Source organism: Balaenoptera ricei, chromosome 13 (assembly GCF_028023285.1).
Source record: "Balaenoptera ricei isolate mBalRic1 chromosome 13, mBalRic1.hap2, whole genome shotgun sequence".
NCBI lineage: Eukaryota > Metazoa > Chordata > Mammalia > Artiodactyla > Balaenopteridae > Balaenoptera > Balaenoptera ricei.
This window is the reverse complement of record NC_082651.1, coordinates 102,878,309-102,899,623: the sequence shown is the minus strand read 5'-3', so window position 1 is coordinate 102,899,623 and position 21,315 is coordinate 102,878,309.

The window sequence follows — 21,315 nt, the reverse complement described above, 5'->3', positions numbered from 1 at the left end:
TCCTCAGAAAGCAGAAAGCAAATATACCTCTGATCAAAAATATAAGTTACCAGTTGGAGTTAAATTCAAGTTTCAGAGAAAACTGTGTGTGCTACCTGATCAGCTTTAAACATGGAGGGGGCAAACAGTAAGTCATGCAGAACCGGCCGGGTCTGTGCTCAGGGCCTCGGACAGATGCAGCTGGTCGGTCCACACCACCCAGGGGAGCACGACTGAGGGAGGGGCCCTGGGGTGAGATCTCCCCCAGCCCCACACGAGGCGCGGGAGCCGGAAGAGGCTGGATGGTAGGCTGTCGTCCTCCAAGCAGCCCCGGGAGGTCTGGGATGCAGGCCGTCTTCGTCATCACCTCTGGCTCTTCTGCCGAGGGCTGAGTTTTCAGGTGGTACAAGAAGCCCGGAGGATGACGTGTGAGCCCGAGTTCACAGCCGAGCAAGGACAGGTCGGACGCCACACCCACCTACCCTCAAGCCCACCTCCCGACCTCACTAAGGGGTCCGAAGGTCACACTCGTGGGCCAGAAGGGCTAGAAGGCATTGCAAGTGTTTGGTTAATGCAAGTCTCGCAATGATAACTGGAGAGAAGGATCTGATTAGTAACAGAGCCAGTCCTCAGACTGGGCTCTTCCACGTCAGACCCTAAACCACTGCTTCTCAACCTTGGCTGCCTCTAGGGTGTCAGAGGAGCTTTAGAAAAGTGCCAATGTTGGGGCCTAACCCACAGAACGCAATTCAGAATCCTCCCTGGGCTGGTTACTGTGAGGATGTAGCCATGAAGGACTTACAATATTTGTAAGCTTGAGGTCTTGGGCTCTGAAGGTAATTTCGAAACAAGAGACAGTAGCGTGTGATGAGCCTGGAGAAGCTGGAGGCCGCGGGGGCCTCACCTTCACGTCCTGTGTCAGGGGTGAGAGCTCACGTTTCCTGCGGGCATCCCTAGGAGGGTGGCGTGGATTTCATCAGGACCCCGATTCCAGGCTCCGTAGGAAGGGCCCACCTCCCTTGTCACATCATCTCACGCGACACCTTGATTCTGTGATAAGCAAAGTGTGCAGGTTGGAATTTATACTTGCGAGTTTGGAGAAAGGGAAAAGCAGCCCCTGACATCCAGGAGCTGGCCTGGTGCGGTCAAGGGCCCTCCTGCTAACACCAGTGAAGAATCAAGGTAGAAACAAGAACCCTCGGTGGTCACTTCTGAACAGACAGAACGCGAACCTGTCCAAAGCACGAAACGCCAAATGCCCTCTCCCGGCTGATGCGAGTGGTGGCTGCAGTTACCTCAGCCCAGCCTCCCCCCTCCTACTAAGACCTGTTGAGACCCCAGCCGTAAAACTGCCCGATTCCCCCGAGCCTCCAGCCCAGAGCAGAGTCTTGCTTCCTCAGACTCTCCCTCAAATCACCGAACACCAGCCAAATCCGATAGGGTCCCTCCTATCCCCCACGGTGTGTGTCCTGCTCGATGCCACTGTCATAAACTCAGCTTGTGCACACTCAGGTGGTCCTGGGGGCATGTGGCTGGAAGGCATCAACAGTGTGAAAACACCGATATTATCCTTGATTCTGCGAGTTAGACAAGGTATGCTGCAGAGCAGGACCTGAGTTTATGGAGCTGTTCAGCGATAAACTTTGAATTAAAAGGACAAATTCCACAGTTTGGGGAAGTTTGTTATTGATCAAACAGGAAGCTTTAACATTTTTCTTGCTTTGCCCCTGAGCACAGGTAGAGAAGCTCCTTGGATCTTCAGCTTCTACCTGAATAGTCAAGCTTGACTAAGTAGTGATGGTGCCAGTTGGCAAAATACGAAAAGCAAAAACACTGAATATTAATACTGTTCAGAAATGTTGCCAGATGCATGTGTTGGTCATTGACGGGGCCGAGCACACATTTGGACACGTCACTGACGCAGTGTGTCAACGTCGCTCTTCTGTTCAGACCTCAGGAGCTCTGCTGCCCCGCATCTCTGGACCCCACCAGGCAGGGCCGTCCAGGGAATGAGGGTAAGTTGGTGTCTCCAGGCTGAGCCGGGATGGGCTGCATCTGGTTCTAGGTGGTCGTGGGCGGCAACACGACTCGCTTCAGCTGTGAATGGCAAGACGAGGTGGGGCACCTCCAGCACGCGGGCTTCTGCTCCCTCACTGTGCTTGGAAGCTCCAGGGGCCAAGCCTTGCGATCGGGTACCCACGTCCATCCTCCGCAGCCACACTGGCCACAGATGCGAGGCGCTCCCAGCGTCTCACAAGGACGATGTTGGCCTTGGGACTGGATTTTCAGAAGCCAGGCTATTCCTCCAAAATGGGTCATTAGACAGGACCTTCCCCCATCATGGGTCTTCTGGAGGTTCTGCAGAGCGCCATTGGGGTTTGGAAGGGTTCCTCGTAGATAAAATTTCCTGGATGGTCACCTGCTTCCCCCCAAATTTTATCCAATTTCAGTGTAAGACTCTGAGGCTGAGGGAAAAAAAGTATGTCAGTGACGAATTTGAAGGACAAAATTAAGCTTTGAAAATGTTAAATGCAGATTTTGCAAAAAACAAAATCTACTAGCTTATGAAGTGCATGTTTTTATGATCATAAAGCTTTGGATGAAATGCAGCTGCATTTTGAAAACTTTTGCTGTCTACATTGTCACTCATGTAATGGACAGCAATTAAATTATATGTTGAACTCAATTGCTTCCAAAGGAAATAGTTTTCTAATTATTGAAGCCATCTTTTGATGATACTGGAAATTAAATCTTTTCAATTTCTTGTAAATGAGAGTTTTTTTAAAAAATAGAATTCTTGCTGAGTTTATGGAATCTTGCTCTTTTCCACTGACTTTTTTTTCTTTTACATTTCTTTTAAAATCTCCCAAGTTTTCAATGTGAAACGTGGGGAGGAGCACATATTATTAGGTGACCTAGTTGAGTGGAAAAAGATTCTGGTCTAGGTGAGGGGATGTGTGCGGGGTAACCCAGGTGTCCAAGTCAGCTCAGGCTGCTGACAGAAGCACCGAGACAGGGTGGCCGACATGACAGACACTGGTTTCTCACGTTCTGGAAGCTGGACGTTCAAGATCAAGGCGTCAGCAGATTTGATGTCTGATGAGAACCTGCTTCCTTGTTCACAGAAGGCGACTTCTCACTGCGTCCTCGCCTGGAGGAAGGGGCGGGGAGTTCTGTGGGGTCTCTTATACAAGGGCAGGAATCCCATCATGAGGGCTCCAGCTTCAGGACCTCATCGCCTTCCAAAGGCCCCAAAACTTTCGGTCCATAACAGCAAGCAAATGTGATTTTTTTTAAACTAAATACCTAGGGAGAAGGCAACAAAGAAGGAGATCAAAGATGATCAGAGAAATGGACGTCTTAGGAGAATCACAGATAATCTAAACACAAACTGAGGCCAGAATGAACATTTTCTGAAAGTTCTCACGCAGATAATGTGCCAAATATTTAAGGGACGGTGACCCAGCACATCTGTGTGTGTAAATTCATGATAAAGTTGGACATATACGAGCATATGTTCATTCAGCATTTATTAAATGTATAGTATTTTTATACTGAGATACTTGGATACAGAGATGAAAGGACATAGTCACCTTTTTTGAGACCCGTCTGTCTATGGCAGAACGAAGAATTAACAGCTAGACTTCACACAGTGAGGAAGGTGGAACTCTGGTCTTACGGATAAAGACCAAGCAAGCCAGAGGAGGAGTGAGCTTCCTCTTTTGGACGGGTTCACACAGCAGTCGTCTCTGGGATCTGCTCTGAGCAGCACTGAAGAAAGACCCGTGATTCCACAGAAAAGGGCAGAAGACCTTCGAACAAAGGAGCACTGCATCCCCATGCAGACGTGTGGGATCCTTTCTCTTCTGAAGACTCAGAGAGAGTGGCCCGCCAGGGCCCACGGAGGACCCTGCAAGCCACGGTGTCCTGTCCCTTCCTGCACTCATAACCCACCTGTCGGTGAGAGCGGCAGATCCACCCCCCAAATACCTATAAATTCCACGCAGTGTCTTTACGTCCACGCTGCACCATCGCCGTCCATGGCTGGTCCTGCCTGTGATCCACACACCTCCCGACTGTCTGTCCCTTCATCCTTGTCCTCACAGACGAGTTCAGCTGATCTTGAAGGAGCCGCCTCAGCTCCTCCACACAAATGCTGTCGTTTCCCATTTCAGGGATCCTGGGAGGAGCTGCACGGTGCCCTGACCCTCGGCCCAGCCTGACCTGGTGGCCAGTGCCCCCCTGCCCCGTGAGAGTCTGCACCCACGGGTCCTGCTCTGTGAGGTTCCGCTTTCATCCTGGTGACACCAACGTCTAAGTGTTCCCCCCATGTAGTTAAATCTTTTGATGTTTTATTGTATGCTGTTTTTGCATTTTTTTATGTTTAGAGGATTTTTCAAGTTCAGAGATATGATAAGTTATATTTCTTTCTAGGTTTTATTTTCATCATTTTTAAATCCTTACTTTTTGATAATCTGGCTTTTATTCCTCTATGTGGTATGAGACGGTGATCTAAATGGGTTTTACCACCACACCATTTGTAAAAGAATCTCATGGCTAATCTGGAAAGTCTTCATGGATTTCTTAGTAAGCAGCAGTAGGCTGGCCCGGGAGCTACTCCCTGTGGTTCCTGGGTCACCATCTATGGGAATAAACAGTTGAGAGTAAATGGAACACAGGTTCCACATTCAGTGTCAAACACTTGTACGGTCTGCACGAGGTTCCAGCCAAGTAATCATTTCACGTCTTGGTTAAATGTAGATTTCCCAACTTACGGTTAAAGTTACTATCTTGGGGCCAAGAGTGTACAAAATAGATAAAAATCTTATGGAAAATACGTACAGTGCTTACCGTCTATTAAAGTATGATAAAGCTGCTGTATTGTAACAAGGCCGGGTTTCTCTAAGACTAGGTTGACAATAAAACCGATATGCATCTTGGCTTGAAACTGAAAACAAAAATCAGTGGGCTTCATATGTATGTACATGTTGACCTTAATTAACAGACCAATGCATATAAGTTTAACAGAAATGGACTTGATTGAGGGGCCCTGGAGGCAAGCTCGGGATCTGAGCGACGTGTGTGTTTCAGACCCCAAGTTCCCGGAGGAGGTGTGACCGGCACCTACCAGGGCTGAAAACGCTAATCAATGTTGTCAGCAGAATTTTCAAGCCCTGTTCTTGGGAATCTAAGCTCGATCGACAATGGTGTTGCTTTGGGGAAATAATCCACGCTCAGACCTTGAAACTATGTTCCCGGGAAAGCTTGTTTCTGCAGCAGACAGCATCTGTTTTTTTATTGGGGTCTTGCCTCTACTTAATTGTACAGCTGGTTTGAGAGAGAAAAAGCATGTCATGTAATCTGTTTGGGATCAAGGGTGAGCAGCAAATTCACTTCAGTCTCCAGGACAGGCAAGTTCTAAGAGGCAAATCGCCAGCTCCCTGCTCCGTGAAGCCACGAAGCCACGTGCGCTCTTAGGCTGGTCATTTATTTACAAAACACCCTCTTCGAGGGGATGGGGAGGCCACTCAGGGACAGGCTAGTTTCAAACCAACCCGGGCGTCTACACTCTGCTTTTAGGGGTGCAGTTAGGATAGAAGTATTTGTGTTTACACACCTTCTTTCTCTGAGCTCTGGCACGTACATGTCATCCCCCCTTTCTAAGTGGAAACATCAGCCCAGAGCTCACGGCCTGGCTTCAAGCCCTCAGTCTTTTCACGGTGTCACCCATCCCTTCAGGCATGAGGGCCCTCCATTACCGACGAAATTTTGTGGGAATAAAAATTAAGCTCACTCTGCGACAGGCCTTGGGACAACAATTTTTTCATGTTTCCTTCATTTATCATTTTTAGTTTATCTGACATATATTTTGAACTCGTTATGAACAATTTATGGGATAGATGAACACCCTTGAGCATTTTAAAACCAAGTCAACGTCGCATGTGAAATGCTTTATTACTTTTTTTCTTGTTTGTGGTGGTATCTTAAAAAGAACACAATTATTTGCACCGAGACAGTGATAACAGACAAGGGGCTTAACTTCCGGTCCCCAGATTTCCTGCTTGTAAAGAGGGGGCCTGGGCAGTTGATGAGTGTCCAGCAGTGCTCACCTGGGGCCCGCATGCAGGTCCACGCAGCTCCACGCCGCTCCGAAGCCACTGGGTCCACTCCGATCGTGGAGCTCTCGCTGTGCTGGTGGCTATTACTGTTATTTTTAGTGAGCTCACGATGTCTGTGGTGAGCAGTCTGCAATGTTGTCAAGGCTTTTCCTCTGCAATGACCTTGCAACCGCCTCATGGAGACCCACCCCATTTCCCAAACCCCATGGCCTCCGGGCTGTGACTGGCTTTCGCCCTAGAGGCCACCCGAACACCTGGGTCAGCTCCAGGCTTCACACACTTCTCCTCTCTCCCTGGGGACCCTGGAGATGTTAACGGAATGCTAATATTTATATATCCTAAATAACAATTTTTCTGAAAAGAAGCAATCTTTCTCAGCTGCCTGACACCCGAATGAGCTCCTCTGTGGACCTCTCCTCAGACGTGCTGACTGTAAAGGGCCTCCCTGCCACCTGCAGTGTCTTACACACACAGGAAGAAGAGCGTCTGTTTTAACCACACCTCAGCTTGTGTAAGTATTTCATATTTTTTCTTTTTGGAGAGCGGGAAGCAGATGATGGTGTGATTCATGACCAGCTGCAAACGCTCTGGAGCGTCTCGCTTTAAAAGGCGCAGCCGCGGGCTCCGAGGGCTTGGCTTTACACGATGCCTACAGTCAAGCGTTGCACAAAACTGTTTTATCCCCCGATAAACATCGGCATCTGCAGAGGGGCTGCGGAAAGACAGCCCGCCCCTCACACTGCTCAGTGGCGAAGCCTTATTTGTGAATGCCAGGCTCCCGTACGAATCCCTCGCAGTTGTTTTCTAGCTCTTTGATTTTGAGCAAGTTGCTTACCTCACCGATTTCAGGCCCTACATTTGTAAAATAGGATTAAAATGTGTACCTCTCAGAGTTTTTCCAGTGAGGAAAAAGAATGCATGTTAATAAAAAGAAACGACCATCTGAAATAAAGTAGGCATGCTCACTGGACAGTTCCTTCCCTCTGCTTTGCTTTGTAAATGGAATTTCTTAACTGAGAAATTCAGACGAAAAGAGATTGCTTGCTTACGGAAACTCTTCCTATTTTGGAAACGTTAAGGCTACAACAGAAAAGAGGCAGGTCTGGGGTGTGTTCCTGGGGCCGGGCAGCTCTGCTGCTCTCAGAACAACCTTGATGACCCTCGGAGAACTGCCTCCGCGACCCACACTGCCCCCGGGCGTCCCCCCAGGGCCGCCGGCCAAGCGCTCACCCCTGTGGGGCTGAGGAGCCGCCTGGTCCCTGCGTGACTCTGGAGCCCATGGGTCTGGCATCTCATGGGAGAAATGAGAGCGGAAGAGGCTGGTCTGAAGGAGGAGAAGATGGACACAGATGTGCATGGGGAGGGGGTGTGTCTGAGTCTGAGGTGAAGCGATTTCCCAGCATCAGAGATTTAGCTCCAGGTAGCAGCCGTCCAGCCGTCTTCCCGAAATGGGCTGCTGCTCTGGGCAGCCTCACATCAGTCACCTGGGGGACTGGAGTCTGTGAACAGAGGCAAGGCCCATGTATTTGTTCATTTTCTTAACGAACTCCTACTCCACATCTCATAAGGCAGGGGCCCCAACCCCTGGGCCACGGACTGGTACCGGTCTGTGGCCTGTTAGGAACCGGGCCACACAGCAGGAGGTGAGCGGCGGGCGAGTGAGCAAAGCTCCGTCTGTATTTGCAGCCGCTCCCCATCGCTCGCATTACCGCCTGAGCTCCGCCTCCTGTCAGATCATCAGGCATTAGATTCTCATAGGAGCGTGAACCCTACTGTGAACTGTGCGTGTGAGGGATCTAGGCTGCACGCTCCTTACGAGAATCTAATGCCTGATGATCTGAGGAGGGGCTGAGGCGGTGATGTTAGCGCTGGGGCGCAGCTGCAAATGCAGATCATCATTAGCCGAGAGGTTTGACTGCACAGAGACCATCATGAGCCAATTGCTTGCAGACTCATATCAAAACCCTATCAGTGAGTGGCAAGTGACAGTTACACTGCATCTGGTGCCAGGCTTTAAGTCAGAATCCCACACTTATTTTAGTCCATGCGTGGCCCAGCCATTATTTTATTCGCCACTGCCGTCCATGCCTCTTTCCCACTAACCGCATTGCTAAAGCTAAGAAGCCCTTTACTATTGGTGAAGAGTTGATCCTGCCTGCTGCTAAGGACATTTGTTGTGACCTTTTAGGAGAGGCTACAGTTCAAAAGGTGGCACATGTTCCTCTTTCGGCTAGCACCATAACTAGATGAATTAATGAAATAGCAGAGGATATTGAGGCACAATTGTTAGAGAGGATTAATGAGTCACCGTGTGACGTAATCCAGGGTGATGAGTCTACCGATGTCGACAACAAGGCAACGATGCTTGTTCTTGTGGGATATACTTTCCAGGAGGATGTGCGTGAGGATATGTTATGTGCACCTTTGCTGCCCACCAACACCGCAGCTGCAGAACTATTCAAGTCTTTGAATGATTACATAACAGGAAAACTGAATTGGTCATTTTGTTTGGTATATGCACGGACAGAGCCACTGCCATGACTGGACAGCTTTCTAGTTTCACTACTCGGGTCAAAGAGGTCGCTTCTGAATGTGAGTCTACGCACTGTGTCATCCATGGAGAATGCTGGCTGGCCGAGAAATGTCACCTGAACTTAACAACATTTTGCAGGATGTGATTAAAATTATCAGCCAAGTTAAAGAAGTTCATGCCCTTAACTCACGTCTGTTCACGCAGCTCTGTGAGGAGATAGATGCAGAGCACACGTCTTCTTTCATACACAGAAGTGGGACGGCTTTCTAACGGTAGGTCACTGAACAGAGTTTCTGAGTTACGAGAGCCACTCCAGAGATTTCTTTTAGAAGAACAGTCACCACTGGCAGCACATTTCAGTGACACAGAATGGGTCACAAAACTTGCTTACTTGTGTGACATATTCAACCGGCTCAATGAACTCAATCTGTCACTTCAGGGGGGAACGACAACTGTGTTGAAGTCGGCAGAGAAAGTGGCTGCATTCAAAGCCAAACTGGAACTATGGGGGCAATGAGTGAACATTGGGATTTTTGCCATGTTTCAAACATTAGCAGAGATTTTGAAAGAGACTGAACCAGGGCCTTCTGTCTCCCAGCTGGTGCACGATCACCTATCTCAGCTTTCAAAAGAGTTCGAGCATCACATCCCAACCACAAAAGACCTCCGAACTGGGAAGGAATGGATCTGCGACCCATTTGTGAATAAGCCAGGTGAATCGACTTTGTCCGTGCTAGAAGAGGATCAACTGCTTGAGATCACAAATGACGGTGGCCTTAAAAGTATCTTTGAGACAACTTCAAACCTCCATACGTTCTGGATTAAAGTCACGGTGGAATATCCTGAGACTGCCACAAAAGCACTGAAAAGCCTGCTTCCATTTCCAACATCCTATCTATGTGAAGCAGGGTTTTCTGCAGTGACAGTGACCAAAACGAGATTACAGAGTAGATGGACATAAGCCACACACTTCGGGTGTCACTGACTCCCATCACCCCCAGATGGGACCATCTAGTTGCAGGAAAACAAGCTGAGGGCTCCCACTGATTCTGCATTATGGAGCGTTGTATAATTATTTCATTATATATTACCATGTAATAATAATAGCAATAAAGTACACAATAAATGTAATGCGCTTGAATCGTCCCTAAACCATCCCCCCTGCCACCGCCCCTGGTCCATGGAAGAATTGTCTTCCATGAAACTGGTCCCTGGTGCCAAAAAGGTTGGGGACCACAGTAATAAGGGGCCCACCTTTAGGAGCCCACGCAGCCGGCAGGCACGCTTGGGATCAGTGGGGCCAGTCCCGAGTGTGTCCCTCAGGTGTGTCACTTCCCTGACCTGCAGGTGCACTTCCCGGGCTCCTCCTGATGTGCCCCTCCTCCCTCCGTGCCTCCGCAGCCCCGCTGTGATGGGTTAACAGGCTTCCTGGGTGTTCTGTCTCCACAAAAGCAATCACGTTCTATGTCGCTCTCCACCCAGGGCCTCCCCTTCGTAGCATCTGCCACCTAAGTGACTCTCCTAAGTGGTAAACCGGACCCTGAGTGTCCTCATAGCTCCCCATGGTCTACAGGATAAAGCTTACACTATCTGGCTTATATTTCTCTTATTCCATATGTTCTCTTCACACAACTTCTTTATATTCTCCAAACATGTCATGCATTTTCATATAAATCTGTCTTTAGAAGCAGTATCCATTTGCCGAGGATGCCATCAGTCACCTGTGACAGGCCGCGTTCTCTCTCTCCTTTAGGGTGGGGCTCAGGCTTTACTCTTTGCCAACTGTCCCTTGGCCAGAGTCTTGGTTGGGGCCTGGACATGTCCCTTCCCACGTAGGGCAGCCCAGATGTTCATTTTTGCCGTTGGCATGATTATCCTCACTTCGTTCTCTGTCCTCAGCCATGAGATTCTTAGGAGGCAGGCGAGACAAAGTTTCACATATTTTTCCTCTCTTCTTTATAGAGTTTGTCTCGTTAAATGAATGAACAGTACTTCTGGCAATAAGACACGTGTGTCCAAAGGGAGGGAGGGAAGACGCCCAAAGGTAACACACATGGGGGGATGGGGGGGCCAGTAGAGAGATGGGGGAGCCTGGGGCAGCAGGGCCTGGTCAGCAAGTGGGGCAGAAGCAGAGAGATTCAGCGCACGTCCAAGAGGCCAGGGAACTAACACAAGTCCCTCAGCAAATCTTACAGGAAAAGAGCAGAGACGCTGAACAATTCGGACAGAACAGGCCTTTGATCACACCCACATCTTCAGCCTCACCATTAAGAGTCTTAGCTGTTTTTAGAATTTTATGCCATGAACTTGCAGGGCCAGAAATGCACATAATGTATGTTTTCAAATCCAAATAGTTCCTGTACTGTAGGGAGATTCCACCATGGAGGATCGCAGGATTGCAAACCGCATCCCGGGGGGTTCAGCCAGGGAGGGACGCAGAGACCTGACACTTCCAGACTTGGGGGGAAGGGCAACCTGGCCTCAGGGCACCGGTCACTGCCGAGGCCCTCGGGAGTCTTCAGGAATTGGCCGGAACCTCAGGGCAGCTCATCCTCCAGGTCCTGCGGTGCCGAGGCCCCTCGCCCATCCCTCCTGGGATCCCTTTCCTCTGGAGGCTTCTCTTCTGCCTGACTTGTTACGAGGAAGGGAAATGAGGGTGAAACAGATGCACATCTCAACACGTTGTTCTTCTAGGTGCCTGTAACAAACAGTATATTTAGTCAGAAATAGATCATGCCACAACTAAAGGAGCCAGTGAGCCGCAATTTAGGAGCCCGCCTGCTGCAACTAAGACCCAGCGCAACGAAAATAAATTTAAAAAATTTAAAAAGAAAGAAAGAAAGAAATGAAGATACACACATTTTGGGGACCTTGAGACTCCTGACACAGGAGGTGTCAGATCCCAAAGAAACTGCATCTGTGAGACTGATTTGTACGAGAACCTGGGACACTGCACAGCTTGTGGGGGGAAGAGTGGAAAACAAGTTATTGGAATATTTGCAAAAGGAGACTCGAGGAACAAGGGCTTTGGGCGTTGGATTAAGGAGGAAGAAACCGTCTGCAGAGACAGTCCAGGGGCCTGGGGAAGACACGGCGCTGCCGGGAAATCAGGGCTGATCCACAGAAACGAGGACAGGCCTCTAGAGAATTAACTAAAGCTCTGAATTTTAAACTCCCAGTTCTTGTGACTATTCCTAAGTCCTTCTTGTAAAAGTCACGCTGTGAGATGTAAGGGTTTGGGGCGACTTCAGTGACTCCTCATGGGCTTGGGAACCAGAACACATGCCTGAAACTTCCAGCCATACGTGTCCATTCGCACATTAAATTCCTGTTGAAATACAACTGCTCGTATTAAAACAGATAACTGTTACCATAATCTCCCAGGGTTCCTGGGAACCTTGAGCGTCTCCTTTGGAGGTTGAGCCCTTGCTTTTGAATCTGGAAATGCTGCATAACTTAAAGGTAAAAGACCCAAAGTGTAGCTTCACAAACAACTTTCAGGCCAGAAGTACCCAGATACGTGGTAAAATTATACTCCAGATGTGTCCCTTTCATGAACTGTAACATGTTGGGAATTAGCCTCTTGAAACAGAAGTAGTCAGTTTGATGTGAAACAAAAATCACGAAACCAAAGAAAATTAAAAACTTTTGCCTGGCAGCGTCCTTACACATGGCATGAAGTTGGATGTGGTTCAAGTGGCTGTGAGTGGCAAGGGGTCTGTCCAGAAGCGGGGGATCAGGAAGGACTGATTCTTATCACCGAACAAGGCACGCTGTTTTAATCTCACCAAAGTTTCATCTAATTAGAAATTGTAACGGTTGGTTGGTTTGCTTGTTCGTAGTATATTTAATAAACTGGAAAATACTTAATAATGAGTGATTGCTTTGGGCCATAATTCCCCCAGTCTCTTTGAGGTCAGAGGTGAAGGATCCAGACCTTTCACATCAGAATTCGGTGTCACGAAGGGAATAATTACCCGACCTCACACGTTCACGTGTGTGGTGTCAGCTTACTTCAGGAATGGGCCCAGGACCGCGCTTGTTCACTTCCTGACATGGGCAGCAGGCTAGAACTGCCTCTCTTCTCTCTCGAAGTGCTTAGTTTCATTTAAATTATGTTAGTCTGTGTCCCCACCTCAGCCACACGCCGCCTGAGGGTGAACCGACACCTTGAATGTCTTGACTCTTTCCCAGCGAATGCTACGTGGATTCAGCCGATGCCCAACAGGTATTGTTCACTGGCTTATCTACAACTATTAGCATAGTCCCAACTAAAAGCAAGCCCCCTGTTGAAGATCAGTTCCCACTCGTCCCCTGTGCTAAGGGTCCGCGTGTGGAGTTTACCCCTGACAGCCCCGACCTGGCTGGGACTCGGGTTTCCTTGAACACTTTTCGTGCCAGGAGCTCAACCTGCTCTAATCTTCCTGCTCCTGACTAAGTTCTATGCTGACCTCCGTGGGAGTTAAGTGTCTACTTTCTTGCGATATTTATATATTGGCCTTAATGCCATCCCTGGAGCTGCAAAACATGCATCTCGTCATCGCTAAGACCAAGAAAGACGCGCACACCCTCGCCCTTCTCTAGTCTGAGGACCTCGGAGGACTCTGCAGGGTCAGGTGCGGTTTACATCTCCCCCGCTGAGCGGAGCTGCCCTTCACGAAGCAGGGGAGCGGACCACTTCCACCTTTCTGACGCTAGGAGTGTAAAGTTCTAGGAAATACAGGGCATGACATACTAGTCAGAATAGGCCAGTCACTGGGACACCCCCGTATTTCAGTGGCCTAACAACTGAGGATGAATTCTTCCCTTGCACAACTGTGCCTGCGGCCACTCAGGCGCCTGGGACCCTCCCCCCGGGCTCGGGCCCCCCGGGGCCTCTGAGGGCAGTGCAGGAACCAGGGGCACGGGTCCGGCCTGAGGTGTGCACGTCCCTCCGCCTCCGTCCGCCAGCCAGAGTGGGCCTGCTGGCCGCCCTGCACAGCGAGCGGGGACTCGGGGTCCCCTGGTGCCCCAGAGGAGGGCCGTGCACGTGGCTCGGCTCTCACACAGGGGCTGCCCTCCGCAGAGGGCAGTGACTTGTCTCCTGCTCCCACAGACCCCACCGTCCAGGAGAGACGAAGCAGGGGACAGTGCACACCGCCTGTGGCCACGCAGCCCACCTCCACAGGGACAAAGCCCGGCCCTGCAGCCCCCGCGATGGGGGGTGGCGTGAGGGTGGTGCGGACTGAAGTCTGTCTAGCAAGCGAGTTCATTTGCCGTCCACCACCTTGCAACGCCCCTCAAGGAGAAAAGGGTCATGCTTCCAACGTGTTTCCTTTCCGTGATGAAGTGTTGCTTTCCTCACCTGGCTTCTGATGTCCCTAATAGTTTTCTCTTATCAAGTCAAGACTCGGACCTCACCAAGCCCTTTGCTTTGTTTCGGTTTCTACCCCCTTGCTCCTCAGTGCCAGCTTGTTGCTAAGAAACTGAACTTAGGTTTGGAGTATGCACTGTTGTTTGAAAACTAAACCTTAATATATGGCATCAGGAGTTCCTTAGAAAGTCTCTCAGAAGCAGCTCTTAGCAGGTAAGGAAGGATAATTCAAATCACTGGATGGGTTGACCAGGTTAGAGTGACCAAGCATCCTGGTGACGTTTGAAGCTCTCCTTCGAGGCCTCCTGACAGCAGTCATCTGCCTTCTGTTTGAACACGTCCAGGACATCACGCTGCAGGTGTGATGGCTCTGTTAGAAACAGCTTAGATTGCCACGTGGCATACGGCCCTGACATTTCCATCCCTCCATTCCACTTAAACCCTCAATTCCAAAGGGAACAAGTACAACTTCCCCTTGCACAAGGAAGGCTTTCACAGGCCTCAGGGGCTGCGTCTTCATCCTGCTTGTTGAGGAGACGTTGAGCAGGACACACTTCCAGTCACATGTCCATGACGGCAGGACCCTGGATGAAAATGAAAGGCACAGGGGGTGACACTGACCTGAAAGCACGGTCCAGCTGATTCCCTGATGGCACCTGCATCTGAAGGGACCGCACTGCAGTGCATAAAGTGGACACACCTGGGCTCTTGAGATGAGAAATCAGTCACACAGACGGGGCCATGTTCCAGACGCCACTCGCCGCAGTGAGACATCTTATCTGGTAACAAAACCTTGTACACTTGGTGAGGGAACTCAGGGAAATTGTATCCGTATATCCGTATCTAACCTGCATCTATTTATACCTATATCCGCATCTACACCTACACCTGTGCCTACCCCTGCGTCTGTGTATCTAGACCTGTTCTGTGTCTACACCTACTCTGTGTATCTAGACCTATTCTGTGTCTAAACCTACACCCACGTCAATCTCATCTGTGACTGTGTCTACCATTTCTGCCTCTGAGTTTTACCTAAAGAGGATCTACCACACATGAGAGACTTTCCCTCTTGAACCAATGACTACACTTTCTAGACTGGTGCCTTCATGTGTAAATTGAAATGTTGTATCACATGACTGCTAAAGAAACTGTCAGGGTGAAAATTTTGTTTGAACAATACCCTTTAGTCTGCGATTTCTGGTGGGCTTGCTAGGAAGTTTGGGGAAGGATGATGGTAACCCCAACCCTAGTCCTGGCTGACTGTCTTCAATGATGCTTAAAGACTCTGAGAGGAAAACTCCGTTTCACAAGGAAGAGATTCAGGATACATGTGGCAGGTGGAGGGAGGGTGGTGTGGACCTTTGGGACCCCAGACGGCGGCCTCGTCTGTGTGGATTCACCATCACACGCTCTTAGTGAGAGGGGGACTCAGTGATGGAAAGTAACAGGTATTTTTTGAGCTAAACCATCAAGCCTGAGGCCAGAAAGACAATGTGAAAGTGATGTTTTCCTGATTATGTGTAAGAAGAGGCCACAGTTAGGGCAGACCTCCCTGAGGCTCGGCCACCACTGGTGACCAGCAGCCTCCGTCTCTGTGCCAGTCGGTCTGGGGCTGCCCCCCTGCCCTGCAGCCTCCTCTTGAGTTCCGTGTTTTGTCACCTCCTCTCATCTTGGCTTCTACGGCGCCCCGCCCACCCCAGGCTGTGCCCCCAGGCTACAGTGCACACTCTGCAGCGTCCAGTAGAAACCCTGGAGATTTCCGTGTGCTCTTATCCATCTCTACTTCCAGGGCTTTTCCTGTGACCGACACTAACCGTGTCAATGAAGCATCGCAGTGGGTGGAGAGAGAGCCGGGCAGTTTCACATCGTCCTCTTGGCAATAAAGGTCTCCTGATTGTTACCCAAATTTTCACGTGATTTTTAACTCCGTTCAGTAAAGACTGTGGAAAGCAACGTGCCCGGTGCTGGTGAGGATGGAAGTCATGAAGCCACAAGGTGCTCGTGGGCAGGAACCCAGGCAGGCAGGCCGTTGGCCAGGTGGACAGCCCAGCAGGGATGGCACATCCAGTGGGGTGGAAAGGAAGCGTGGGTCTGCGTGAGCCAGGATACAGTGAACACCATCGAGTCAGCAAAAAAAATCCATCAGGATCCATCCATTCGGTAGCAACATGGATGGACCTGGACACTGTCATACTGAGTGAAGTAAGTCAGACAGAGAAGGACAAATATCGTATGATATCACTTATATGTGGAATCTAAAAAGGGTACAAATGAATTTATTTACGAAACAGAAATAGAGTCACAGAGGTAGAAAACAAACTTATGGTTACCAGGGAGGAAAGGGGGGGAGGGATGAATTGGGAGATTGGGACTGACAAATACACACCACTATATATAAAATAGATAACTAATAAGGACCTACTGTAGAGCACAGGGAACTCTACTCAATACTCTGTAATGACCTATATGGGGAAAGAATCTAAAAAAGAGTGGATACATGTATATGTATAACTGATTCACTTTGCTGTACACCTGACACTAACATAATCTTGTAAATCAAATATACTCCAATATAAAAAAAAGAAAAGGAAAATAACTTGGAAGTAAAGGAACAGGACATCACAATAGAAAAATATTTCAAATCAAACGCTGATGGAAGGGCCCTAAATAGCAGACTGTAAACAAAGGTCTGTGTCGTGAGCGTCCATGGCGTCAGCTCAAGACAAAAAAACATTAGATGAAGGTACAGGGTAAACAGGAAACTGGAAGAAGGACAGACTCTGGTCCACAGGCTACAGTCACCAGAGAGCCATCGCTTCCCCCAATTTTTATTTTTAACATTTGAGGTGCAGTTGCTCTAACAACCAAATCGTGCTTGTGAAAGAGGGAACATTTTGTTTCATAGTTGATTCAATTTTTGTGTAGCAAGTTCCATGGTTTACCTTATAATATACTGATGACCTATAGGAGTAATAAGTTCCAGGAAAAAGCTAACTCCTAGTATTCAGGCCATGCACGTATGTTTGGATTGGTGCCCTTTCTGCCGCTTTTCCTTGGTGGAGAGGAGGACACGTCTCATCTGTTTGGTGTCCTTTCTTCGTCCACTCACTCTAAATACAAATGACTCCCTCCATTTGTCATTCTTTCTAAAAACATTACCTTGAGGCTCCCGCATCAGGGGCGATGAATGCGCAGGTGACAGAGCTCAGCACAAAGTGACAGACACAAGGGACGCTTCCTGGGGCCCCTGCCCGCCGAGGGCTGACCCCTCCCAACACACTACTGAAACCCTGAGAAAACGGAAGGAGAAACAATGCTCGCTATGTGGGAAAGAGCTTGTCAGGTGGGCTGCGTCGGTGTTTAACAGGATTCCTCATTAAGCGAGAAAGCATATTGCATGGGATTGCCAGTGGATTACACGGGCTTTGACTCATGAAAACAGCAGGCCTCTCTTTCACTCTGAGTCTCCAGACCTGGGGCTGGGGGGTGGGTGGCGATATCCTCAGGGTGCATGTCCCACCGCGCAGCTCTTACCTGGGGGAGGGAGGAGGGGCCCGGGACGGTGTGACGAGCAGCGACAGATACTAAGGAAGGGGTCAGACCGCATGCCTCACACTCACAGAGCCGAAATAATGCTCCGATTGTTATTTGGGAAAAAAATCCCTCTCTATTAAAGATATTTATATTTAAGTTGGGTTTCCATTCCTGGTAGCTGAAATTATTCCTAAGTAATACAAGAGGATGGAAGTATTAAATAAAAAGTATAAAACCATTTGTAAATCTAAAAATATGTAACAATTTTTATAAACATGGTAACACCTGAAATAATCTAATAAGAAAAGTCAATAAATTTGACTAACTGAACATTTTATAGCATATGCATTTTTTCAAAATAAAGCCGGTTTATGGCAGCAGACACTCCCGCCGGCCCCGAATCCAGCCCCCTCCCGCGGCTCAGAGCCCCGTGCAGCCCACCTCTGCACACCGTGGTTCCGTGGCCCGGCCACACCGTGGTCAGACCAGCCCGTGCAGTCCGAGCAGCCACGTGTGGCCTGTGGTCGTTTGTGCACGGTCACAGCTAGAGCCCAGCTGCAGGCCTGACCTGGCACAGCCCCGGGAGGTCAGCTCTCAGGGTGGGCCACCTCCCCAGGCACCTCCTGTCCGAAGCCTCTTTACTGGGGGTCCTTGGCCGAGACGTTTCTTGGTCACCTCTGCAGAGACCACCTTGCTGGGGCTGGAAGACCCCTCCCCACTCCCACTCAGCCTTCAATACTGGTCCATTGCTGGCCTCCCCTCCTCCTTCCTTCAGCAGTGGGACGATCCCCACACCGGTGCTGTGACACCAAACTCACCTGGTCCCGTTCTGAGGGGGGAGGTGGACGGGAGGAGCCCTGCTCTCTCCCATCACAGCAAAGGACAAAGCCTGACCCTTACCTCAGTTGAGTGAGGACCTTGGCTTCTGGCAGCTCAGCCCTTGCCTGACGTTAGGGGTTCGCTGGGAGGTTTCTGGGAGGTTTCACCTTTGTCTTCCTGACAAAGAGGTGGCACTTCTCTGCCTCTGGATATACCTACATCTGAGCGCGTGGCCTGGACATGATGGGAGGGCAGAAACATGCAGAGATCCTGAAACTTTGAGGGCGTGCTTGAGCTGCTGGGTGGTGTAGGCACCAACCCTACAGCTACATTACTTTTGGGGTTTTAATGCCAAGTAACAAATTGATGCCACTTTCAGTAGACTTTTCTTGTACAAACTGCTGAAGACTTTTTAATTTATTTTATTTTTTATTGGAGTATAATTGCTTTACAATATCGTGTTAGTTTCTGCTGTACCATGAAGTGAATCAGCTACATGTACACATATATCCCTTGGACCTCCCTCCCACCCCTCCCCCATCCCACCCATCTAGGTCCTCACAGAGCACTGAGCTGAGCTCCCTGTGTTATACAGCAGGTTCCCACTAGCTATCTATTTTACACATGGTAGTGTATTTATGTCAAACCTAATCTCCCGATTCATCCCACCCTCCCCTTCCTCCCCACCAACCCGTGTCCACACATCCAATCTTAAATCACCAAAGGACAGTTAGTAAAGAAGAGGAACCAGTTAATTCCAGGTCATTCCAGATAATGATAATTTCTGGAAGCAATAACTAATGACTAAAACAAGTCTTCTTCCTCATTGTTGAGATGAATTGTGTCGCCCAAGGAGATTAGTTGAAGCCCTGACCCCAGGTACCTGTGAATTGACCTTATTAGGAAATAGGGTCTTGGCAGATGTGATCAGTTAAGAGAAGGCCGTTAGGGTGGGTCCTAATCCAGTGTGACTGGTGTCCTTGTAGGAAGAAGAGGCACGGGGAGGAGGCCATTTGGCAATGGCAGCAAATGGGATGGAGCAGCTGTCGGCCAAGTGTGCCAGCAACCACCAGAAGCTGGAAGAGGCAAGAAAGCGTCATCCCCGAGACCTGCAGAAGGACCCCTGATCCCAGACTTCCAGCCTCTAGGACTGTGAGAGAACACATTTCTGCTGATTTAAGGCACCGAGTTTGTGAGTCTCTGTTACGGCAGCCCTGTTGGTATCGGGACATGGCTGCCGCTGTAACAAATACTGGAAAACGTGGATGTGGCTTTGGGTGGGGCAGCAGTACTGGCTGGAAGAATTCTGATTAATAAGCCCAGAGTAGTTTGAAGAGATTGTTGACTGAAACATGGACATCAAGTGTCTCCGGGTGAGGCCTCGGCACAGAGGAGGCAGCTTGTGCTGTCTCAGAGCCTCGTGTGCCTCCACAGTCAGAAGGCACTGCTGGGGGTCTGGACGTGGGGGAGAGCGGCCCCGTTCCAAGGAGCCAGAGACCCCGGCCGAACTGTGTCCACTGTTCCAGAGTAGAGCTTCTAAGTGATGAACCTGGACTTTAGCTGAGATTTCCAAACACGGTGGAGGCTGCAGTCTGGTTTCCTCTTGCTGCTCATAGTAAAACACAAGAGGAAAGAGGAAAATAGAGAATGGAACCCTGAGCCCTTAAGTGTGGCCTTATCTGGAAATAGCGCCTTTGCGGATGTGATCAAGGTGAAGACAGTCTCACCAGATGGGCCCTCAGCCCCCAGCAGGTGTTCCAGAGTCCAGGAAACCAGCACACTGATGGTCAGAGAAACACACAACTAGGTTTCCTGGGATCCTTTAAATCAGTTAAATCCATAGTCTGATTTTTATTATTTTGTAAATGTAGGGATCGTTTTGTACATTGGTGGTAAAAACAAAAACTGATGTGAACTCGCTGAAAAACAATTTGGAAACAACTTTCAAAACTCTTGAAAATTTTACGCCATTTAACTCAGCAATTACACTTTTAGGGAATTTATCTTCAAGAAATAATCGTAGCCAAAAATAAAGAATAAAAGTGGAATAACAGAAGGAGCCGGATGTAAGGTTTCTGACTCCTGGCCTCCAGAACTGGGGCGGATAGATTTCTGCTGGTTGAAGCTGTCCAGTTGGTGGTGATTTCTTATGGCAGCCCGAGGAAACGAAAAGAAGTCTGACATTTTTCTTCAAAAGTATTGGGAAGGAGGGTGTTATAGATGAGACGAGATAAGTTATGAATTAATACTGGGTGATAGGTTCTAGGGAATGCAATATATACTTTATCATTTTTTCAATACAAGCAAATAAGTACTTTTCTTCTTCCTGCTTTTTCCCTTAATATGTACTAGAGATATTTCTCATTCATTTTTTTCACTGCACATTATTTCATTGTATAAAAAGACCATGCCTTTTTTTTCAACCAGACCCCTCTTGATGGACGTCTGGGCTGTTTTTCCGGTTTGTCTGTCTGTGTGTTTGTTGACTTGCATAGCTACTACAAAGCCTCCCTGGAGTAGACCTGCTCTGTCTACACATCAATGTTGACTCTGCAAATAACTTCAATACCATTAAACCCGCCACATCTCCCCTATTGCTTCTGTATTTTGCATCATAGGTTACAAAACCATCCATCCATGTTTTCTCTTAATGAGATGCCTACAATTTACTTTAGCTTTAAGGTAACACGCATACCCAGAGCTATCCATGGTTTGTGTGTGTGTGTGTGTGTACACTTGCGTGTGTGCGTGTGTGTACGTGCGTGTGGCTCCACAGCCACATGCTCGATCCTCCTGAATTACATCTTCACTTCTCCTTCTCAGTAACAGGCTTGTCCTTCTCCCATTCCCATCCTCCGCTTCATCCGCTCCTTCCCCAGGTTCCTCAGGACCGAGCACTGCTGCTCCGCGACCCTCCTCATCCCTCTTCCGACGCCAGCCAGGCCCAGCGGCCAGCGGACTGCATGTGTGAGGCCCCC